Here is a 20,574-nt window from a genome sequence, read left to right on the forward strand (position 1 = left end):
TCGTAGGGCCTTCTCCGGGGTTCTACCTTTCAACACGTCTGTGAGGGGGGCCGATATCTGGGCAAACAGGGGAATAAACCTGCGGTAATATCCTATCAGCCCCAAAAACGCTCTCATGTCTTTTTTTATGTTTGGGAAAGGGGTATCGGCTATGGCACGGACCTTTTCTATCTGCGGTTCGATCAGACCGTGACCTAGAATGTATCCTAGATATTTCACCCTCTGATAAGCAATTCTGGATTTCTTGGCATTGACTTTCAAGCCCGCTTCTCTCAGAGTGTCGAATACGCTGTGAAGGTGAGTTGGGTGGGTATCCCAATCTGGGCTGAAGACCACAATGTCGTCCAGATAGGCCGAAGTGAAGGAGGTTAACTCCTTTAAGACGTTGTTCATTAATCTTTGGAAAGTGGCATGGGCGCCGTGTAGTCCGAAGGGTAGGACAGTGAACTCATAATGTCCATCGTCTGTTGAAAAGGCGGTTTTGTGGCGGTCTTCCTCGTTGAGGGGTACTTGCCAGTACCCCTTCGTTAGATCGATGGTGCTGATATACTTGGACTCCCCCAGTTTCTCTATCAGCTCGTCTATTCTTGGGATCGGGTAGGCGTTGAATGTGGAGATTTCATTGAGAGCGCGAAAGTCCATGCAAAAACGATGTGATCCATCAGGTTTGGGGATCAACACTATAGGACTCGACCAGTTGCTCTTCGAGGGGCGAATAACGCCTAACTTTAACATGTCCTGAACCTCTTGCTTGATCCCTTTTTTTCGTGCCTCGGGTACTCTGTAGGGCCTTATTTTTACTGTTTTCCTTGGTTCGGTCTGTATGTGATGCGTCGCCAAGGTGGTTCTTCCTGGTATGTCGGAGAACACCCCAGAGTGCTTCTGTAGAGTTTCTCTCAGCTCTAGTCTTTCTCTGTCCCTCAGGTTGTCGTTCACGACGAGTTGATCCAGGGTACTAGGGGCCCCCTGGGGAAGTGCGTCCTGGGGAAGTGCGTCCGTCATATGTATCCCCACGGGAGGGGGACCCAGCCATTTTTTTAACAGGTTGATGTGATATACCTGTACCTTCCTTTGGGTTATTTGAAGTTTGTAACTCGTATTTCCGATCGTGTCCACGACGCGATAGGGGCCTCCCCATTCGGCCCTGAATTTATGGGTGGATGAGGGCATGAGCACCAGAGCCCAATCTCCAACATGCAGGCGTCTCCATTTTTTTCCTTTGTCATAAAAGGTCTTTTGTTGTTTTTGACTTCTTTCTAGGTTGGCATACGCCAATTCTCTCAGTTTTCCTATCTTGGATCTTAGGCTCCTAGCGTATTCCAGGGTCTTCAGGGTCTCTTCTGAGGTTTCTTTCTCCCAAGCTTCTTTGGTTATCTCCAAGAGGGACCTAGGTTGCCGACCATATAACAATTCAAATGAAGAAAACCCCAAACTGCTTTGCTTCTGTCCCCTGATTACGTACAAAGCCAGGGGTAACACTTGATCCCACTCAGCTCCGTTGATCTCCAACATTTTCCAGAGGGTCGTTTTCAGGGTTTGGTTATACCTCTCTACGAGCCCGTCGGTTTGGGGGTGATATACCGCCGTTCGGATTTGTTGAATGTGTAGGAGCTGGCAGACCTCCTTCATTAAACGGGAAACGAAGGGGGTTCCCTGGTCCTTGAGTATCTCTTTAGGGAACCCCACCCGTGAGAACAACTCCAGCATTTTGTCGGCTATCTGTTTGGTTGTGGTCGCGGTCAGTGGGTATGCCTCCGGAATCGGGTGGCGTAATCTACCACTACTAAGACGTATTGATATCCCTTCCGGGTTTTGGGTAAGGGGCCTATCAAGTCCATTCCTATTCGTTCGAAGGGAGTCCCTATAATGGGCAGGGGTTGTAGGGGTACCGCTGGGGGGCGCGTCATGTTCCGCCTTTGACACACCTCGCACTCCTGACAGTACTTTATAGTGTCCTTATATATACCGGGCCAATAGAAGTGGCGGAGTAGATTTTGCTAGGTTTTTTCGGCTCCAGTATGTCCTGCTACTAAATGAGCATGGGAATAGAACAACACCTGCTCTCTGAAGGACACCGGTACCAGTAGTTGTTCCGGATCATCCTTCTGACCCTGTCGGTAGAGCAGGTCGTTTTTCACAAGGAAATGAGGATATTGTATGGGGTTTTGATCCTTGGTTCGCTCCGCAGCCTCCCACGCGTTGAAGAGGGTAGCATCATTACTCTGGGAGAAACGGAAACTGCGGTCTAATACCCAGGGCTCCGCTGTCACTAGGGCTGGTATATGTCCCTCTGGGTTTCTTGCTTGGACATGGGGACCCTCCATGAGGAGGCTTTGATTGAACATTCCTAAAAAGTCAGGATTGTCAGTACCGATTATAAGGTCCTCCAGGAGGGTGGCTAGTACCCCTACCCTTATCGTGTGGGGTCTGCAAACTTGGGGGTTGATGGGCAACATGGCAACCGGGTAAGACCTAACATCCCCATGTACACACCGTATATTGACCTGGTCCTGTCTTACTATCTGGGAGGGTCTCACGTATCTGGATTGGACCACTGACTGGCGACAGCCAGAGTCTAATAGGGCCTGGAGGGAGGTGCCGTTTACCCCAACACTTACTCTAAACGCCTGTCCCATTTCACTGGAGTACAACACCGCTCTGGGAAGATAGCCCACTTCCATCGGTTCTTCTTGTTGTTTCCTGCGGGGACAAAGGCGGGCTATATGTCCCCACGTGCCACAGTCAAAGCATTGGGGCCCATTAGACAAGGGCCCCTCCGTTCTCCAGGTTCTCGGCCTGGTGGTCTCCGGAGGGTTTACCGGTTTCTTCTCACACTTTCCGAGTGTTTTATGTCTTTCGGTTTCCCAGGTCTGGGAGAGTCTTGGTTGTACCCCGGAAAAGGTAGTTGCCATGTCGACTGCTTTGGCTGTGGTGAGATGGTGGTGCTGCCGCAACCACCTCTGAGTGGCGTAAGGTAAGGCCTCTAGGAACTGCTCCAGATAGACCCTATCCATAATCTCCTCCTTTGTGCTGAGATTGGGGGTCAGCCACTTGTCTGCTGCCATTTTTAACCGCACAAACAAAGTCTTTGGGGATTCCCCGGGTACTCCTCTTTCCTTTCGGAACCTTAGTCTATAGGCTTCTTGATCAAGGCCCAAATGATCCAAAATGATCCGTTTCACTTCTGCATAAGCAGTATCACCAGTCGGATTAGCCACCTGATATGCAGCTTGGGCCTCGCCTACTAACAGGGGAGCAAGGAAGAACGGCCATTTGGGCACAGGCCACCCACAGGCTCGAGCCGCCCGCTCGAAGTTAAGCAAGAAGGCGTCCGGATCCTCCCCCGGCTGGTATTTCTGCAAGGATACCCCGCTGATATGGGGGTTAGTTAGAGATGCTGTTCCCGGTCCTGCTATGACTGGTGGTTCCAGGGCCCTGGCAGTCACTGCAGCCTTCATTACTTCTCTGTCTGCTTCGGCCGTCAGGATCTGCTGCTGTATGGCCCACTCAAGCCGTTCCTGCCCCTTGATCAGGTTTTGCACGACCTCTTCCATCTTAGTGAGACAGATGGTCCCTATGCCCGCATTCTCCACCACTGTAACAGGGGCAGTAGGGAGAGGCAGGAGACGAGTTTTTGTAATAGTATGAAGTGGTTTTATTTTGGACAAGAGTTGGTCAGTACACGTTTTTCTTATTCCTGACTTCCTGGGAGAGCGACTTCTTTCTGTTCGACTCTTTGAAAGGACGCCTTCCTCTCTTCGTTTGGTTAATGTCCTTCTTCGTTCTCCCCCTTCCGACTCCGTCTTGCCCTCGTCTCGCGGAGCCACGCCCCTCCGAGGGAGTGGCTGGGCGGATCGCGGTGTCGGTGGCCTCCCGGCTTCGATGTCTCCTCAGATCCCGCTCCGTCTGCTTCCTCCGCTTTTGCCTGTAGTTCCTCTTCTCCGGATTCTCCGTCCAAGGTGTTTGCTTCCAGACCCGCCTCCGGTTCCTGCCTGACGTCGGGGTATACCGCCTGTTGTCGGAACTCTCCTCGCAGACCTTGGATCTCTCTTTGCGTCTCCTCCTCCGTGTTCGGATCGTCCTGTGGGTCTCGTTGCTGCAGTCTCCACTCCAGCGAATCTTCTTCCCACCACTCGCCGCTTTCGTCCTGTTTGCTCCACGCCTCGCCTCTCCTCCTGCTGACCGCTCCTCCGGTGTATAGACACACCTGGTCAGGCGCACCTTCTTCTTTTAAGGCGGAGTCGGGCCACTCCTCCTCGAGTCCATGTAGCCAGTTAAAGGGGCCGCTGTCCAGGTCCTCTTCATCGCAACTGTAGCGCTCTTCCACTCGGTGCCAAGAGGGCGGACCCTGGGGCTGTGGAAAGAAGAGGGGGGGGTCACAGGTTACTTGTACTCCAGGGGGCACCTCAGGCACCCCCTTACACAATGATTTTAAGGCATGGGCTCAGAAAATGCATTGAGGCAGTGGCCTGCTCCAGTCCTGCACGGAGCCCTCGGACCTGGTTAAATTTGGTCCATTCATGAGCATGGCACGATGGGTGCCAAATGAAAACAGCACAGATGAAAATTGTGCGGTCGCAACTGTTCTGACTCCTGTTGTTCCCGAAGGGGAAGATCGGTGAGGCTCCCACTCCAGAAAAAGGTCCATGTGGGCCCCATAAGATCCGCAACGCACCAAGTTGACCTTCTTTGCCAAGATCATATAAGAGATTCAGACATTTCTAAACATAATTTTAACCCACATATTTCAGGGTACAACCCAATTTCACAAATGGTCCAAGACAGGTGTTCAAATACTATTTTTTATTTTTTGATATACGATTTGATAGATGTATTAAAATGGTGTAAGATACGTTTTCATACATTAATTTTTATACCGTACTGTAATTTTGCAAAGATTTTAAATAATTATGCAAATAAATTCATTCATTTCAAAGTCTACAAGTCTGGGTTTAATGTGTCAATGAATGTAAACACAGCTTTCACAAATGCCGTTTGCATTCTTTGCATGCAAAAATACTTTTTATTATAGTAAAGCCTGCTCTACTGATTTTGCCAACAGCTATGGGAAAAAACAAGGACTGCTTTGCAAATAGATTGCATATTGGACAAAAAAACTGAAAACGACAAACAGCAATTATTATTGAGTGTACGTTTCTGATGTAAAATAGTCCTTCAAGTCTTTCAATGAAAGCGCTTGTGGAATGCTACATCAGTAAACAACAACATGAGAAGTGAGACCAACACTACACAAGGCAGAGCCAAAGTCAACTTTATGTTCATCTTAAGGAATTAGTAACAATATGTTTCTCAGACTAAAACACCATCAAGCCAAACCCCCAAAAAATAAACAAACGCTATAGCTTATTTGCTCTTGTTGAACTATTTCTACTGTATAAAACTCTCAGAATTGCCTACTGATGTTGCAAGATTCTCCTCAGATATTCAGGATGGTGATCTGATTGAAGTCAAAGGGCGAGGAGTGTTGTGGTACGGCGATGCGTATTTACTGGAAGAGCGAAGATGAATCCAAGGAAGATTGTACCGTGCAAATAAGGGCGAGCAGAGGCGAATGGTGACATGTATGGATGCTTTCAGAGTTGAATTCATTGCACAAGTCAGGGGTACAGGGGGTCCACCCACTATTTTTACAGGGTGGACACCGTCCCCCCTGCAAAGAAGTTGGGCCCCACAGAAATATGTTGAACTTGTCCTGGTGTAATTTTGAGACACCGGGACACAGTTCTTGAGCTCCTGCACGTTGTCTGCTTTCACTTCCCATCAGCAATGTGCGAACAGCAGAGGGGCTTTTTTTTCACCTCCAGCTGGACAACGATAAACACAGAAGTTAAGGGGCCATCAGGCCTCCTTTTGATGGAGTATGGGACTGGAGGCCTCCTGGAATCTCACAATTGCACACCAGCAAGGAAACAAAAGCACACAGCTTGTTATCTCTTCACAGATACTTAAGAGATGCAGCTTTTTACTTTGTATACAAGTGTTTGCACTGTAAGAATGTCAGATGTGGACACAAAAAAATTGTCTAAACGTACTAACTTTTTATGGGGAAAAGAATAAAATGTATAACACGGATCTTTAGAGTTCAATTTTCCCCATACATTAACTAACTCATGATCATTAACTAAATGACATAAGGCTTTAAATACACAAGGTTTACGACCTTTGTATCTTTGCGGTCCATCCAATAACTGTTGATTAGTCAAATTAATATTTATATCCCCACATATAATCAGAGGTCGTCTCCAAGTAGCTAGCTCTAAATTCAGTTCCTCCAGGATTTCTGGCTCATCTAAATTAGAGCCGTAAATGGTACAGACAGTAAATTTACTCTCCCCAGATCCACATTCAACAATGGCCCAGCGCCCTAAATTATCAACCATCAATCTACCCACAGGCTGTATATTTGTTTTGGCTAAAATAGCCACACCACGAGTCATATGAAGTTGCTTAGAGGCCACAAGTAATGAAAATCCCAACTCTTTTAAAATGAACCGTCTGGGCCAGGGTATATGTGTCTCTTGAAGACAAACCAGGTCTGGCTGAATGACTCGCAATTCAGCAGCTACCCTCTTCCTCTTGCACAAATCATTAAGACCGGAAACAATCGAACATATTTTTATCCCTCTAGGAATCATAATAGCTAAATAATAATGACATCTCCCTTGCACCCCAATGTATTCCTGTTACAACCATTTTCAAAATTTTTATTTTGGATAATATATTTCAGAGTGCTTTTGACTGTGGATTTTTTCCTATTTTTACCCCACCAAGGTGCCCAACCCAATCCACCCCAGCCCCCTCCACTCCCCCACTTCCCCCCTTCCATCCCCAATAACGAGGCTTTGGGACCTCTCCTGGTCCTGTAGATGCAAGCTCCCGTGAGTCTTCTGCCTTCCCTGGCGAACCTTACTCATCAAATACAATTGTATTAAATTCTACTAAATTATATGAGAAGTGGAGAAAAAGAAAGAAATAAAGAAGCACACTTAAATTTCTGAATCCTTACATGACCATCGGACTCACGCTTACTAAATGGATCCCAAAAACTCTTTAGCAGACCCTATGTTGGCTATGTTGGTAAGGAAGCGAGTACGCCCTTGAAAAATGACATTTAATTTTGCCAGAAACATTAAATACGCTTGGGCCCCCTTCAACTGGAATTGCGCAATCAGCTGTCGCAACTGCCTTCGGAGCTCAACACTATGTTGACAAAGATCCGGCCTCGCAAAAAATTCGACATCCCCCCAACTCGCTTTTTGTCGGGTCGAGCCTTCTGAAACACTTCTTCTCGTGCCAAGAAATTATTGAATGAAAATAAGATGGCTCTTGGTTTAGGATCCCCTTGGCCAGCTCTGAGGCGAATATTAAAAGGATACCGATGAGCCCGCTCAATTTCTCTGTCCCAGTCCCACTTAGTCAATTCAGGAAATGCTTTTTTGAGCAGATCTATAATAAATCCACGTGGGTCCTGCCCTTCCTTCCCTTTTGGAATTTGAAGTAATCGCAAATTATTGCGCTGCGCTCTGTTCTCCAATAAGTTCATCCTCCAGATTAGAGATCCGATTTTCAGCCTCATTAAATCTTGCGATAAAGTCGCAGTGAGATTTTGCAATGCGCCTTACTGAGTTCTACAGTTTACGGCATAGATTTTGCACTCTTTTGCTCTCCTCTCTGGTTTTGTCACGATGGATCGGAGCTAAAGAGATTTCTCCTCCATCCATTTGAGCATTTAATTGCTCCTCCACACACTGTGCCTGAACCTGTTCATGATCCCCCTTGCTAGACTTAGCATTCAACTCCAGCCATTTTCGTACTGTGCGAGGCCGATTCAAGAAGCCGTCCCCAGACTCCTCCAGCAAGATACTACTATGATCACTGCCATCTGCCATACTCATCTGTGTAGAATAGTGTATAGTCAAGTCTTCACATGAAGACATAGACTGTTCGGGGAGGGAATAGAAATCCCCAGATCCAGGATCCGTTGTGAACAGCTGCTCAGAGCCCTGAAGATCTATTGATAAGCTAACAGCGGGGGCACCCCCACAGGCACCCCGGACCACACCAGCATCCATTACCACGTCTTCTGAAAGTCCCAGAGGAGGCTGAGTCGTACTAGAAGCCTTAGAGGTATGACCCATGTTTCGTAAGGTTACATCCTCTATGGAAGTAGGGGCAGGAACTGTAGCTGTATCTATAACTGTAGCTGTATTTAAGTTATTATCTCCTCCATTCACAGCCCCCTCACCATTCAGCTCTCCCACATCTATTACTTTTTCAAATGCAGGTTCCCCTTTTTTACCTTTTCGTTTGTCCTTTGCAGCGGAAAAGAGTTCAGGAATTTTCTTCCCGGCAGGTCCCCTTTTAGGTTTAAAAACTGCGGCAGCTCCGTTCTTATCTAAGCCATCGAGGCTGCACGGGCTCTCATCTCTCACCTGTGCCCCGTTAGCTTGTTAAACTTCCCTCAGTCTCCCACGAGTGCCTTTCGGAGACATTTCTCTCAACACGGGTCCGGGCCTCCAAGTTCACAAAATCAGAGCCGAAGACGAGTGCTCCCACAGGTGAGCCGCGTACAGCAGTAAGCAGCGGCAGCGGCAGCAATATGGCAGCAACGCCCACCAACGGGAGTAGCGGTGAATCGGACCTGAAAGCTGCGTTTCAACCTTCAATTACCGAGACCAGCTGCACAGTACATTTTCGTTAGTTTCCTCAGCACAAATGTTCCGTTTACTCAGCGCATCCAAACACTTCAAAAAATAAATCCTCCTTTTTTCAAAAAGTTACAGGGCGCAGGTACTCGTGTTATCGTATTCTCCTCTACCCACAGAAAGATCCGCCAGGTCCAGTGAGAAGCGGTCAGCTAGGGGTCCGCGGGCGCCATCTTGCCTTCCCCAGAGCCTACTGTTAGTACGTTTAGACTATTTTTATGCGTCCATCACGCTCTTAGCTGGGGCTTCAGTTCAATTATACCCTAGGATCTCTTCCGACCATGCCCTACTTGTCCTGGAATTGTGTATATTAGGGGGGAAGATGTTGCCCAAAACTTTCTTGATTGACCGGAAACTTTGTTTTAATGGCGAGTTTAGAGAATATATGGGTCCTTGGATAAAGGATTTTTTTTCTTTTTGTTTTTTAAACTTTATTGTGCAATGCAAATATAGTTACAAGTATGGGCCTACAACCACAGGGGCCGGCCGCTAGAGCATAAAAAGTAGTCGTGGAACATCACAAAGCAGCGACCGATCCTCTAGAGGTCCGGCAAAGTACAGGATACAATTCGTAGCAACACAGGATGGAATCAGGATATAGTTATTTTGTTTTTTTAGAAAGAACAAAAAGAAAAACCAGACAAACAAATCACAAGGCGGAGAGCATTTTGGACCAAGTCGTGCTCCAACGGGGAGGACCCTCAATAATGGATAGATAACCAGGTAAGCAATGGAGATGGCCGGGGAGGGGGGGGGGGGGGGGGGGGGGGGGGAGTCAGTGGGGAGGTCAGCAAATCAGGAAAGAGAGTAGATTTTTCCAGGAATGTCAGGATCAGGGGGATAGAGAAATGTCCGGATTGTCCTCAAACGGGGGTGTACAGATGTTCCCTCGATAAGCGTTCCATTGACCCCTGATTCTATTCCACGCCCTCGGCTTGCCCCTAGCCAAATACACAGTCTTCTCTCTAAACATACACCAGTCCATATTCTCCTTCCATACTGACAATGTGGGGGGCCGTTGGGAACTCCAAAGCTGCGCAATATCCCTCTTTGCGATCATGTTCCCAAGGGCTGCCCACCGGGCCTGAGCGACGTTGTAATCATTCGGCTCCCACACATTCAACAAGCATCTCCTAGCCTCAGGCAGCAGAACGACCCCGGTGACACACTCCATTACAGCATGCACACGAGTCCAATACGCAGCCACCTCCCGGCATTCCCAAATGATATGGAGGAAAGTAGCACTCAAACCATACCCGCGCTTGCATAACCCATCCGAGGAGAAGCCCATGGCAACCAAACGAGGACCAGTAACATACACCCGATGAAGAATTTTAAGTTGGACGAGACGGAGACGGGCGGGAATGGCAACCTCTTTCGGGGAAGACAGTGCAAACTGTCAGTCTTCGTCATCCAACTCCAACCCGTCTCCAGTCCAGGCCTCCCTGAGACGCACAAGGAGATCTGTCCAATCGTTGATTAACTTCTTATAAATCAATGAAATCGTACTATCGGGCAGATGACCATCGAGTATACGGTCCTCAAGTGGGGAGAACTCGGGCACATTAGTGTCTGCAGCGAAGACCGACGTCAAGGCATGGCGGACCTGTGCATACCTGAAAAATTCTCTTTCACTCAACTCATACTCATTCTGAAGTACCTCAAAGGTCTTAACCGCGCCTTTCACCCAAAGGTCACCCTCTCTGCTTATACCAATCATCTCCCACTTCTCAAAACCTTTCGTTGTCAAGAGGCATCCCAGTCTTTCCGACGCATACAAAGGGGTCGCTCGTGTCAATCGATCGTTCCATCCCATGGCCGCATTCGCATCCTTCCACACACGCACCGCAATCTTGGTGGGTCCCGTTAGATTCCTCCCTGCTGTCCGAGAGTAGAGCGCCCTGTTGTAGTTACTGCCCGGCAACTGATGCTTGTCCATTTCGAAAGCCGGATTAGGGCCGGGTGCATACATTGCGTGGTTGATTGCGGACAACTTGGAGGCCCAATAGTACCTCCTGATATCCGGGAGTGCCATGCCCCGTCATACCAGGGGAGAGTTAGCTTTGCAAGAGCAATACGTGCGCGCCCGTCCCAAACGAGCCGCCTCTGTAAGCCCTCCACCTCCCGAAAGTAGATTGCCAGAATTACGTTCTGGAGTACGTATAAAAACCTAGGCAGAGACATCATTTTAAAGAGTGTGGCGCGGCCGAGAGGCGACAACGGCAATCTACGCCACCGAACCACGTCTAGTTTCAACCTTCGGAGAGGAGGAAGGAGGTTGTGCTCATAGCGGGCAGCTGGATCTAGCGATATAAAAATCCCCAAATATTTGAAGCCGGATTGAGAGATCTGAATGGGAAATCTACTTGGTAATGGAGGAAGGCCGCCCGAGATGACATATACACAAGATTTGGACCAATTTATGATCAAGCCAGAATTCCTGCCGAACGAAGTGAGAACGTCAAACAAGGCGTTAAGGGATTTACGAGGGGAGGTGAGGTACAAAAGAATATCGTCGGCGTACAACGAGACTCGGTCCTCAAAATCGGGGGCCCACTGAATGTCCTTTATCGACGGCTCCCATCGGAGCCAGGCTGCAAGAGGCTCTAAAGCAAGAGCAAAGAGCAGGGAGGACAGCGGGCACCCCTGTCTAGTACCCCTCCCGAGAGTAAAGGACTTGGACACTCGACCGTTGACCACCACCTGAGCCAGCGGTTCCCTATATAAAAGTTTCACCCACCCGACAAATTCCGAACCAAAACCAAATTTCGCGAGGGCGGCCCAGAGATAAGGCCATTCTATTGTATCAAATGCCATCGTGGCGTCCAAGGAAGCCAAGATGGCCGGCTCCGGAAGAGGTCCCGCCCTCGCAAGAACACCATGTAGACGCCGCAAGTTGAGAGCAGTGTTCCGATGTGGAATAAAACCGGATTGATCCGGATGGATCAGGTCACAAATCACTGTAAGCAGACGATTGACAAGAACCTTGGCAAGAACCTTCGGCTTAGCATTCAACAGGGAGATGGGCCTGTACGATGCGCAGCGATCCCGAGGCTTGCCCTCCTTGGGAATTACCACGATCGTTGCCAAACGCTGGTCACAAGGGAGGGTGCCAAGGTCACGTGACTCTATAAACATATCGCGAAGATATGGTGCGACTTTGTCCGGGCGCAGTTTGTACAGCTCAATAGGCAAGCCGTTCGGGCCCATAGCCTTGCCCGAACGGAGAGAACGAATTGTGGTCGCAATCTCGTCTACAGACAACTGAGCCTCCATGCACTCTCGATCCTCCTCAGAAAGACAGGGCAGCGCAATGTCACGCAGCAATGAATGGGAGTCGTCCTCATCTCTATCAGACACCGGGAAGTACACAGCACGAAAATAATCCGCAAAACACTCCACAATCTAATTCGGGTCAGTCACACTCTCCCCATCCAAAGTCTGAATCACAGGGACCACACGATTCACTCTTTCCTTCTCGTCAAGCCACGCAATCAATTTACCCGCCTTATCCCCAACATCGTACAGTCTTCCCTGCTGCTCCCTGTACATCGTCTTGGCAGCATCCGTGACAAGGGATTTATAGTCTAGCTGCATCAGACCAAGGGCGTGGAGTCTATCATGGGTAACGCCTGAGTCTAGGTCAGCCTCCAATTCCAATATTTCCGCCTCAAGACTCACCACCTCCTGATTCCTAGCTTTCTTAGTTTCAGCTATTAAAGATAGGGCCTGTCCACGAATAACAGTCTTAAAAGCTTCCCACAGGGACACAGAGGACGAAACAGACCCCTTGTTCTCCAGGAAATAGTGGTCTAGGGACTTCATCAGACTATTACGGGTCTTAGGATTACGCAGGTACCAGGGGTTGATAGGGGCGATCCGCCCCGCAGCGTTCACCCCAGTGTCCATGCAGAGCCACAATGGAGAATGATCCGAAATGCCCCGGGCCAGGTGTCGGACCTCCCTAACGGAAGAAGACTGGGCAGCGGGCATAAGGATGTAATCAAGTCTGGAGAGACTCCCATGAGCCCCAGAGTGAAAGGTGTACTGACTCTGTGTCGGATGCATTAACCTCCAGCATTCTACCAGACCAAAGGTGTCCAAGAACCCACTAAAATAAACATAAAGAATCCAACTCAAAGGAAGGAAGGGGGAGGAGTGATCAACGAATGTTGGAGCACTCAGTGTTCTGTAAAATACCCCTCACACACCAAAAGGCCCCTTGGTGTCATGCTTCTTTTTTTTTTTTTTTTTTTTTTGTTTTTTTTTTCCTTTACACTCATGTGCCAGGTACTTTTTAATCCTTCACCACATCCCACCACTCACTTATAACAACATACCCCACACACCGCATACCACACATAGTCTTTTCTATAAGTGCTCCCGCGTAGTCGCAGGTCGCAGCACGCCGCATCCCGATAGAGGGGTGCGAGGACCCCGATGATGAAGCATGACACCAAGGGGCCTTTTGGTGTGTGAGGGGTATTTTACAGAACATGGAGTGCTCCAACATTCGTTGATCACTCCTCCCCCTTCCTTCCTTTGAGTTGGATTCTTTATGTTTATTTAAGTATCATTGTGGAGCAAGAATCCAACCCTTCGCTCTACCTCCCTCTTGTGTTTTTTGACAAGAACCCACTAAGCCATGACTGGGAATTAGGAAGATCCCTGGGGGGGTAACGATCCATAATGCCAGAAAGCAAAGAATTAAAATCCCCACCCATAAGAAGAGTGCAATCAGGGAGCTCCAGAATCACACGGCCCACATCTGAGAAGGTAGAGGTCTGGAGACCCGGGGGAACATATACAGTGAGCAATGAAAGAGTCTTACCCTCCCACCTACCAACGAGGGCGGCATAACGCCCTCTGTCGTCGGGGATTACGTCATCAATCTCTAGAGGGAGAGAAGACCGAACCAGAATACCCACCCCTCTAGAACCAGTGGTGAACCCGGAGTGTGCGACCAGGCGATAACCCCACCTATTCATAGCATGACACATATTTCCCACCAAATGCGTCTCCTGCAAAAGTACCACATCAGGAAACAAGCGACGCAGATACTGCAGTACAACACCCCGTTTTATGGGATCACCCAATCCATTGACATTCCAAGATATTAACCTCAACCCACTACCCCCATCCCAACAAGTGATGCATGAGTCACCCCACAAAGAGCAGGACACTTGAAGTATAGAAGAAACCAATACGTCGCCTTGAGAAAGAAAAACACATTTACAAACACCCCATCCCACCCCCCAACCAACACCCGTTACAACTCCCCCCTCCCTGCACCCCTGCAGTAGACTAAAAAGCCACCCCAACATGCAGTGTGCCTGTCGCCCTAACATTTCCACTCTACAAAAAGACCCTGGAGGAGGAAAGAGGGCCGTCCCTCCCGCCACCCAGAGGGGATCATCAGTGAAACATAGTATGCAAAATAAATAGAACCCAGTTGAGCAATGTCTAGTATTCGGAGATCAGGGGCCGAAACATCACTTCTGTACAGGCTCACCACCCTCGGCACCACCAGGGTGCTCAGTCCGGTCGTTCCGGCCAGGCAGGGAATCCAGCCAGTCACTCACATTCTCCGGCCGGTCAAAAAAGAATGTCCGTTCCTCGTACTCCATGCGAAGCCTGGTAGGGAAAAGCATTGCGTACTTCAATCCTAAGTCCCGGAGACGTCGCTTAACTCACTGAAAGCCCATCCTTTGTCTCTGGACGAGCTGAATAAAGTCCGGGTAAAAGTTAACTGTGGAATTCTCAAATTTCACCGGGCAGCTCACTCTCGACGCCTGCAGGATGGCATCACGATCCCTGAAATGAAAGAGTTTGGCGATGATAGGCCTCGGAGGAGCGCCCGGCTTAGGCTTTCCAACCGGAACGCGATGGGCACGTTCCACTGCGAAGAACTTGCTCAGTCCAGAAGGGGCAAGGTGGTTCAGGACAAGATCTTCAAGCAGGAGGTCAATCGAGTGAGTCTCGGGATTCTCCGGAACACCTATGACGCGGATGTTATTGCGTCTTGCCCTATTCTCAAAATCCTCCAGACGATAGGACATCAGGTCATTAGCCGATTTCAAATTGCCAAGTTCGGTCTGAAGTTCCGACATATCGGCCGTGAGGCTAGAAGTCTTCAGATCCAACAACTTCACCTTCTCGTTGGTCTTGGACAGGTCGGCTCTGATCAGGGTGACATCAATGGCAACCGTATCAATTTTATGAGCGAGAGCCTCATACTGCTGGCCGATGGTCTCCTTTATGTTGGTAATGGCGCCCATGATGTCCTGCAGGGACAGATCAGTAGGAGCGGTTGAGTGTCCTTGGCGTCCTCCGGGGTACGGCTGGCGACTCCAGGGGATCCTTTGGATTGAGTGTACCGGTCCATAACATTGGATTGGACCGGTCCCTGCCATGCTGGAAGATGCGCCCCGTAGGGGCCCGCGAGACCTAGTGAAAATGGCCGCCTGCGGGCAAGGCAACAACAGTCCACAAGAACTGGCTCGTGCGGCCAAGACAGAGACACGACTTGATCCAATCGGCGTAGATGGTAAAGCCTCACTCACACTGAATAGAGGCTGGACAGATCCCCGACCAAGCGGAACCTTCTCGCAATCAGATCACGCCAGGACCCAGAAACGAAACTGAAAGTTGGAGTAGGGCTACTGGGGAAGACCCCACTGCCGTTGTTATTCAACTTCATCCCGGCTTCACAATTCGCCAAGTCCCCGGCTTGCCGCAAGGTGGGCCTCAAAAGTTCAAATCGATGTAATTTCGGTACCCCGAGTCCGAATTAAAATCTAAAAAGAGTTATGAAGTCAGCCAAGGTTCATCTTCAATAATCCGTCCAAGAATTCAGGATGTTGTCACGATAAGTTGCGAAGAGGGTCCGGGGAGCTCTGTGCTCACGCGGCCATCACGGATGCTCGCGTAGCTCCTCGATAAAGGATTTTTTTGATAATAATAGACATTTGACTCATATTGCAATAATTTGGGATACATTTAAAGCTTGTTTTCGTGGTGAAGTTTTTAATTTTGGACTTCACCAGCAAATGTAAATTAGGTCAAGGCTACACGGGTTATTTGATGTCCTGAGAGAAGCTGAGGGTAATTTAACTAGAGAGATTATTCAGCAAAGCAACAAAATCATGGAGCTAGAAAACTTGGTTGCAAGTGCCCAGGCTAAAATTCAAGGTCTTTGAGAATGCCAAAAAGTTTCTAGTATAGAATAAGGAAAGTCATGAATTTGGAGAAACAGTGGGGAGATATCTAACCTTACGCTTACGTATAAAAGAGGCATATCGGTCAATAATGTCTATGAAGGATGAGAATAGTCAAATATGTCAGGATCTTCAACTGATGTAATCTATTTTTCAACAGTTTTATTCTCATTTATATACACAACAGGATATGGTGGGGGTTAATGACAGTACATTTTTAGAAGAAGGAATATCAGGATTAGATCCTCTTGCAGCAGACTATTTAGACAGTCCAATTACAATGGAAGAAGTAGAAGTGGCTGTGCAAGATCTTGCACTTGGAAAAGCAGCTGGTCCTGACAAAAGATTCCGACTGAGGATTATAAAACTTTTTTTTCAATTTTTAAAGGATGAAATGCTGAAAATTTTTCAAGCTGCTCGGAAAGGTTATGCCCCGAAATCATGGGCTGAAGCCACTATTGTAGTGTTCTGTAAGAAGGACAAAGCTCCGGAGCTTGTTGGATCATACCGCCCGATCTCTTTACAGAATTGTGACAGTAAAATATATTCTAAGATACTGGCAAATCGCTTATCTAAGGTTATTAGTTCTTTAGTTTCCGTAAACCAACATGGGTTTATACCTTCTCGTGGGACTACTATCCATGTAAACAAAGTAATTACATTGTTTGATATTGCCCATACGGAAAAACGAGATCTAGGATTAATTTTATTGGATGCAGAGAAAGCATTTGATCGGGTGGAGTGGGGGTATTTATGGCACTGATGGGAAGTATTGGTTTTAGAGAGAGATTCTTGACTGCCCTCAAGGTATTATATTCTGAACCAATAGGGTGAATTACTGCTATGTGATGATCGTCAGATGTTATTAAAATTACTAGAGGTACCAGGCAAGGATGCCCTTGCTCCCCACTTTTGTTTGCTTTATACATTAATCCTTTTGTTGAACAGCTAGCCAATAATCCTTGTATCAAACCTTTTTTTGTTAATGATATTCCTTTTTCTGTATTTGCTTATGTGGATGACATCGCAATGACTTCTTCTGATCCAATGCTTGCGCTTCAGAAGATTGAGCAATTAACAATAACATTTGGCCAGATATCTGGCTATAAACTTAATGTGACAAAAACACAAATACTTTGTTCAAACAGAATTGTATCACAGGATACAAGAGTATTAAAAGAAGTGACTTATTTAGGTATTAAAATTAGAGCCTTAATGGTAGAGGTGGTTGATGCTAACTGGAATGCGTTGATAAAGAGTGTTTAAGAGTCACTCGATAAATGGGCACAGTTACATTTTACCTTAATTGGTAGAAGTAACATCATTAAAATGAACATTTTACATAAGGCTCTATAAATATTTAGATCAATTCCTTTAGAGATTTCAGGTGCTCAGTTTCAACATCTTCAATCTGTATATACAAGATTTCTTTGGGCCCCTGGTAAGCCAAGACGAGCTAGTAGGTTCATGACCCTCCCTGTAGAGAGAGGTGGCCTAGCTATACCGGATTTTACTTTATATTTTTATGTATGTTTTTTGCTAAAGATGCGTATCTTATTGACTGGGGAAGAAACGGCAAATATATCATAAACCCCCTCAATTTTTGACATTTTGTTAAGATCCGCGGCTCAACAACGTTTATTTAAAGAAATCGATGGAAGTTATTTTAAGAGAACAAGATTTAAAGTTTTGGAAGGCACTTTTAAAGTATGGAAACGAATACGGAAATTTTGTTCATTGGAGAAAGTATCTTACTATACACCTATGAATGCCGAAAAGATCCTCCCTCCTATTTTTTGGGATAATGTAGCTCACATTTGGAGGAATAAAGGTATCAAAATATTAGGGGATTTTTTTTTCAAGGGAAGGACTCATGTCTTTTGAAGAATTAAGCGGACTGTATAATTTATCCAATCTTCAGTTTTTATAATTTCTCAAAATTCGGGATTATATATCTCGTAAGAAAGTTAATGTGGCACCCAATTCTCTTGTGGAGGCAGTAAGACGGCAGGAAAAAATAGGGGGTTGTATATGCTAATGTTAACTTATAGACCTGTTGATTTAGGGAAGCATAAAGCAAAATGGTCTAATGTTTTAGGAGAACAGAATATAGATATCGAGGAGGCTATTACTACATGTCGGATTGTGTTAATGTCTGCTAATTTCAAAGTACAATTTTTCAAGACTGTCTTTGATTTGTAATACACCCCTGCCCGCATGTTTAAGTGGGGGGGAGTTTATGATGGGAAATGCTTCCGCTGTCGGGCAGATAATGCTGATAGTTTACATGTTTTTTTTTAGTTGTAGTAATTGGTTTAGATTTATTACGGATATAGAGAAATGTATGAGTATAATCATTGATAGTCCGTTGAGGATTACACCTGCGATAATGTTGTTAGGGATGGGGTCGGAAGTTGAAAAATGTACTTCATTGTATAAACATCGCTATTTGATTTTTGTTGCAATCATTGTCGCTCGACTGTGTATTGCCTCTAAGTGGCTTCAAATTGAACCCCCCGCATTTGAGGTATGGCGGGCAAAAATGTATAATTTGTTTAATTTAGAATTTAGTTTATTTTCTGTTAAGGGAGTTTAAAAAAAGAAGATTGGTTTGACTATTTGGGGCGCTTTTGCTGGTCATGTATGAATAAGTGCTACTGCAATGAGTTGTATTTTACGAGTGCTTTTCTGTGGATCAATAAAACAAAAAAGAATGTTAGATGTGTTGGTCTGTCTCAGTATTTACCCAAATAATAAATTAAATAGCACTATTTTATTCCTTTTATAGCGCTACTCATCCCAATGCAGAGTGTTGGAGCGCTTTACATAACATACACATTATCCAATCCAAAAAAATAATGTAAGTGTGTAAATTGATGTCCAAAATGTGTTATATGAGACAGTCTGGGTTACAAGGTGTCGGAGTCAAATACACTTCATAGCTCACTGTGGTCTACTAGAAGGATTACATTTTATTAACTGCAAGTAACACAAGGATCTCTGTGTTCAAAGCTGTAATCTACTTACCTATCTACATAAAATAAAAATCTGTGATCTGCATGCATGTCACATGATGTGTTTTGCAGGAGACGATTTAAAAAATAAAAAGTTATTGCATTTTCAGTTGGCATTTATTACAACATACACCTATCAGAGCATCACTTCCGGCGAGGTCATTTCCTGTGATGCCACAGTGGAATGTCACGCGTCATGACGTCATGTGCTTTGATAGCACTCGTCCTGATGTCACTTGCATACTGCCTGACTTGGTCAGTCAACCCCCACATCTTTTTGTAGGACTTGTGCCTTCCCTGAATTGCTAGATAAACTAGACGCTGCCAGGCCCCTCTGCCCTCCACTCGGACGATATATTATGTGCGGTGTCACCCTCCTTCCAAACATCTTCACTTTCCAAATCCGTAAGAATACTTCCGAAATTTGAATTTATGACATTGCCTGCAAATCGCTTTAGACCTCAAAAAACGTTCCGCTTAAGCCTTCATAGACATTTAACAGCATCTCCCTGCAAACCGCCCTAATTTCACCCTCCTTGAAATCCCCAGGGCGCACACTTACCGGTCTGTTTAAACTTGACATGTGTGTGACCTACGGCAGTTTGTAATTAAACAGGACGGAGAGCACGAAATTTCACTCCCTCTCTGTCTCCTCCCGTGGCTATGCGTACCTCATAAGAAGCAGAAGGGTTGTAGTCGAGCGTATGTCCACGTCTGGCACTGCACGCACACAGGAGCAGGGCTCCTGTTTCCCTGCACAGCAGCAGCAGGTGGATGCACCGGAAGGAAACACCTGTTGCCAGGGTTTCAGCTACAGCTGAGCGGCAGCCGCTGGAGCTCCCGCCCTGCCTTGGTGCGAGAACACTGGGGAGGAACCCCCGCGTCTGTGCACGAGAGGAGGCAATAGAAACGTCCCTGCCGTCGTCACCGCTCAACACGCCCACCCCGTTCAAATAATAAAAAAAAAACAGCAGAAAAGTTCGTCATGAAAGCAGAAACTACTACGAGACGAAATCGAATCATGACATTTGCCTTACATGTGAAAAGTTAATTAAGAATTAACAAAAGACGAGGCACGCATAAATATTCTTTGCATTTTATTCAGCCGTAAACAGTAAACAAGCATTGGCAACACTAACATGGATGGCATTTTCTTCTTAACAAAAGGGAAGTGCCTCCTCACTGATTTGCGAGTTTTTGTGCGGGGTTGTGAAAATGGGTAAGTAGGTGAATGTGAGAAGGAAATAACGCGTGGATTGAGCGAGTGCATGGGTGAATGAATTGACTGAGAGCATGAATAGCAAAGTTAGCGCATAGGTGGATGAATGGGTCAGTGAATGATGGATGCAGCCAGATCATATCAATCTTAAGTGTAGTGGTCTCAGACAGTCAGGGTCAGATAGGGATCACAATTCGGCCTGGGCACCCCCAAAAAGTGGCCCACATTCCCAGATCACACCCGTTCATGAAACAGTACCTGGCTAGTCTCAATGGGCTCATTTTTGAAGAACTGTTTGATAAATTATGCATTTAAAAACTCATGGAGTCGAAAACATTGATAAAAACTAGAAGCAATTGAAGGGTTGGGCGTGCGCAGGTGATGAAGTCCAAGTAGTC

General features: G+C 46.7%; 1 protein-coding gene across 2 annotated transcripts in view; it reads right to left on the reverse strand.

Annotated features, from left to right (window-relative positions):
• CAPS2 (calcyphosine 2) overlaps window positions 1–19,883 on the reverse strand; it is a 780,299-nt gene extending 760,416 nt beyond the window's left edge. Inside the window, exon 1 of one of the 2 annotated variants that reach the window (XM_086918127.1) lies at window positions 19,520–19,676. The gene's annotated coding sequence lies outside the window, so the exon portion shown is untranslated. Of the gene's footprint in view, window positions 1–19,519 lie in introns of both variants that reach the window. The other variant, XM_086918122.1, reaches the window with a different exon arrangement.
• Window positions 19,884–20,574: the final 691 nt, after the last annotated feature.

The sequence above is a fragment of the Lissotriton vulgaris genome, chromosome 1_1 (genome assembly GCF_964263255.1).
Source record: "Lissotriton vulgaris chromosome 1_1, aLisVul1.2, whole genome shotgun sequence".
In the NCBI taxonomy this organism is placed as follows: domain Eukaryota; kingdom Metazoa; phylum Chordata; class Amphibia; order Caudata; family Salamandridae; genus Lissotriton; species Lissotriton vulgaris.